A 4,791-nucleotide genomic window follows, 5' to 3' on the forward strand; every position below is an offset into this window, starting at 1 on the left:
TTTTATAGTGCCCTGTGGGGATTTTCCCCAGCCCCTCTATGGGGAAAGAGGAAGCAGCCAGGGAGCACACGACGCACCCCAGGAATACCGGGAACCTGACGGTTGTCCACAACCTGTCGCTGAGCCGCCCTCTGTGGGCTGCCCTTGGATCCAGATATCTCCTGCCAAATATTAACTCCCTGGTGCTTTTTTTGCAAGCCAAATATCTGGTTTCTAACGCGGTACTTCCTTGAGAGAGATTGGATCAAAGGCGTCTTTGTGGATGAGACACAGCTCAGAGGCCAAAAGGAGGAAAAACAGCCCTCAGTCACCCATCTGGTAGCTGCATCACTTTGTTCAACCCCTGTCTGCAGAATGTCACTTCCTGAGAAAGCTAAGGAACTCACTTTGGAGACTGACTCTCCCCTGGGGAAGCTTCTCTCTGCAGCTCCTCCAGCCTGTCTCTTGCAGGGTCTGCATCTATACAAAGTTCTCCAAATGACCTCACTCTGAAGGGGAGATCCCTGGAAAGCCAGACAGGGCTCTGCACTATGATGCACTGCCCACTGTCTGCTGGATGGAGGGTAGAGAGGGAACTCAAACCACCTTGAGGTCCCTAGAAGGCCCAGTGCCCACTCTCCCGGGCCAGGGTTCTGCTCCATATCCAGTCTAGGAAGACCCAGGGGAGCAACTTCCCTTTCCATCTGACTCAAGCTAACCTCCATTGCCTCTGAACTCCTGGGAGCTGGCCAGGCATTCCAGACCCAATGCACGTTCTCCATGAAACTGAGAACAGGCTATGCTCTCTCACCCAGCGGCCCCGACCCAAGCTTCAGCTCTGTTTGCCTTTCCCCTGTGTATTACACACCTTCATGACCTCTGCTTCCCTCTCTGCGGGTTGGAAAAGGTGTGTTGGTCTACAAAGTAAACCCAGCTCTGTCACGCATGGTCGGTGGCCTCAGACATGACACTTAGCCCCTGTAGGGTTGTAACAATTCTTAAATTGTTAGAATTAAGTGAAATATTAGTTGATGATAAGCTTTGTAGTACTATACAAATGTCAGATTTTTTGGTGCTGTGTTTAGTTTCTTAAGGCTGGATCGATATGTAAGGTTGTTAGGTTCAACACACAAAAAGAAGGTCCATGCCCCTACCACCCCAGAAGCCCTTGGGAAGACCTGGTTTGAAAGGTTTTCACAGCTTAACCTCATGGGCTCCACAAGCTCAGAATAAAGATGATGTTACTATGAAAGGAAGTGTCTTAAACTCTTGATGTACTATGCACATATGCTCAGTCAGGGGAGGCAGACAGGAAAGCTATATGGAAGAAAAGAGAGTGAAAGGAGAAGAGATGGGGGTAAGGGGGGTATGAAGGTAAGTCTGCCTCTTTTTTTGGGGGGCTTCCAAAATCCCCTGGTGTTACAACCTTGATTCAGAGGGCTGCATGCATACCCTACCCAGACCAGTCTCCCCATTCTAGGGTCCATACCACCCCAGACCTCCAGACTGACATTGCTGCTTCTACCAATCCTCCACATTGAAGTGCACCTGCTGAGCCACCTAAGGGTGTCTTCTCAGGCCAGCCTTACACCCATTTCATGTGGATGTGGTTAGAGACAGAGGACACCCAGGAATGACAGAAGTATTTCCCCAGAATCTTTCTGGAAACAACTGTGTCCATCTACAAGTATCCATCTGCTCCAAAGGAAATTTGTGGTGAAGATTAAGATCAGCAACAAGCGAATCACAACCAGTTGATAGGAGTAAGAAATGTATTTTTGAAGTCCTCAGCTCTCATACTCTTCCCTATATAGGTTGCCAGATTTAGCAAATAAAAATACAGGCACCCAGTTTCAATTTGAACTTCTACTAAGTAACAAATAATGTTTAGGATAAGTATGTTCCATGCAATCATTGGGATGTACTTATTCTAAAATACATTCATGCTGTCTATCTAACATTCAAGTTGAACTGGATATCCTGTATTTTATTTAGGAGTCCTACTATTAAAGCAGAATATGGGCTAAGAAGTTCATTGCTCTCTATGGAAAACAATTCATCTTTGGCTTCTTTGACCAAATATTCTAGCCTCTTGGATGTCCAGTCCAAGATAGGGAAGACATAAGCATATGTTGCCAGCGCCGCGGCTCACTAGGTTAATCCTTTGCCTGCGGCGCCAGCACACCAGGTTCTAGTCCCAGTCAGAGTGCTGGATTTTGTCCTGGTTGCTCCTCTTCCAGTCCAGCTCTCTACTGTGGCCCAGGAGTGCAGTGGAGGATGGCCCAAGTGCTTGGGCCCTGTACCCGCATGGGAGACCAGGAGGAAGCACCTGGCTCCTGGCTTCAGATCAGCGTGGTGCACCAGCCACAGTGCACCAGCCACAGCGGCCATTGGAGGGTGAACTAACGGAAAAGGAAGACCTTTCTCTCTGTCTCTCTCTCTCTCTCACTGTCCATTCTGCCTGTCAAAAAAAAAAAAAAAAGACATAAGCATATGTGAGAATGAAAATAAGTACATGCCAGTTCTATTATTCTGAGATAAAATGCTATGAATATGGATGTAGAGAAGAGAGCATAGCTCTTCCTCACATCATAGTTCCCCTCTTCCTCCTGATTCCCACCAAAGCAAAGGGCAAGATCTGTTCCCATTTGCTAGTAGCCTCTTCCTGGAGCCATAATGAACCTGCCTCATCCCTTTTTTTTCTAGGAGCACATTGATGTACTTGTTGGGGATGGGAGACTCATTAACAATGGTAGCCCATATACGTGACTCCTTAAGGGCTTCTATAGCTTGTCCTTTAGGAGGAGGGGCATGGCTATGAAATGAGACAGCACTTCTCCCAAACATCAGTGTGTCTTATCCAGAAGGAATCACCACCTCTCTGAGCCTGTAAGCTGCTCAGTTCTCATATGCTTCGATAGCTTTCAGAATAAAACTTTCATCTACTTAGCAGCTTCAAATGCACAAAAGCATGGGTGATGCTTCAGTAATGAGATTATTAATAAAAATAGTTTGATCAGTTCCTTTGCAAATACCTTTGTCTTAAGAAACAACAAACTTCCTGGTTATCTGACAGTCTCAAAGACAGGAGAAACTTATTAGTGCTGCAAAGCAAACAGTGTTTTATTTATAAAAATGTATTCCAACCACAGGCTCCCTTCAGCCTAAGGGGGTCACTGAAATTCACCTGCATAATACAGCATTCCTCACTGACAGCCTGAAAGAATGTGTGTGTTTATGCGCTTCATTAGGGGAACTCCACAAAGCTGAGCTTCTGTGACAGTTGCAACACACCGGGAAGACATCCAAACAGGTAGAGTCTTAATGTCATCTTCTTGTCATTAAAAACCGCCATCATTCTATCATGCTTTCAGAAGAGAGCATGTACAGGGTATTTGAGGTTGTGTTTAGTTTACAGATCAATGAAGGCTGTGTTGGGCTGACCATTTTCATGTCAGTTGACTAAGTCCCCTGTAACCTTCAGGTCTTTATTAGCAGTACCTATCATCACGTGTAAAATGAAAACCAACTGATGCCATTCATTCACCCTAGGAACTGGCCCCTCAGTTAGCAAAGAGAATTAGAGCCTACTCAATGCAAAGTCACAGGCCCTATGATGAGTTATACCGAAAGAATAAAGCATAATTTTTGCTAAAGAAGTGTCTAGTCATTTAGGGGAGACAGGCCACCTCTGGGAATATACTAGGAACAAATACAACAAATTGAATGCAAAACCAATGATGTTAATATTCAGGGAATGATTGTACAGACTATGAAGACCCAACCCAGGTGAGTCTACATGAAGAATTCACCAGGTGATGAGCTTCCTGATGATGGGGGCTGTGGTTTCCAATCTCCAGCACCTAGATAAGTGCTTGGCACTTGGTGCCCAAAAAACATTTGCACATTGAGGAATATGTTTAAAAAAATAAATAAATGCATGATCAAATAGGTTGATTTAATAAGAACTGTAAAGGACATTCTTAGGTAACTATTAGAAAAAGTACTAAAGTTAAATCAGAGAAGGGAGTGAGTGCCAAGCAAGAGATGTTACATGAGTAAAAGAATTCAGGAGGTGAATTCTCTCCAGGGTCATGAGTATGCCGATGGCCTGGCAAGCACATGTAGCCAATGCCAGCGAGGAATCCTCAGATCAGAGTTCCTCAAGTTGTTCCTCAGCTTGACTCAAACCATCACATCAATATTTTAACCCCCCTAAGCATTTCCTATATCAGGAACTGCCTAGATTTAGCTTTCCAATCATGGTTTAGATGATCCAGATCCAAATTACAGAACCTTCAACCAACCACTTAAGGTTCCAGTCTGTTGCAAATTTGTCTTTGTTAAAAAAAAATACAGAACAAAACTAATTAAAAGGGCAACTAGTGAAAATCAGCACAAACATCTGTGCAAACCCTAAAAGGCAACAAGAACAGCGAAGTGTTAAAAGATAGCATATACATATACTAACCTTTTAGGAAAAAGAGAAACCTTACAACCTCCACAGAGGAACTTTGGACGAATGAGCCAGAAGAGAAAAGTGCTCAGAAGTTATGTTCCGCAGGTAAGAAACACCTATCACCATCACTGTGGACAGGTGGACTTGAGAGACACCAATCCTCAACTCCTGAAGACAGTCTACTCAGAGACACAGAGTCACAGCCTGCTCCCTAAAAGCCTCTGCCGTTTGCCTGACTACTGCACTACCTTCACTTCATCCCAAACCCAAGTTTTCCACTCCTCTTTGGATGCCGTGAATTCCCAATCATTCCTCAAAGGCCAGGGAGCTGGCTTCTCCAACCAGAGAAAAAG

The sequence above is a fragment of the Oryctolagus cuniculus genome, chromosome 9 (genome assembly GCF_964237555.1).
Source record: "Oryctolagus cuniculus chromosome 9, mOryCun1.1, whole genome shotgun sequence".
Classification (NCBI taxonomy): domain Eukaryota; kingdom Metazoa; phylum Chordata; class Mammalia; order Lagomorpha; family Leporidae; genus Oryctolagus; species Oryctolagus cuniculus.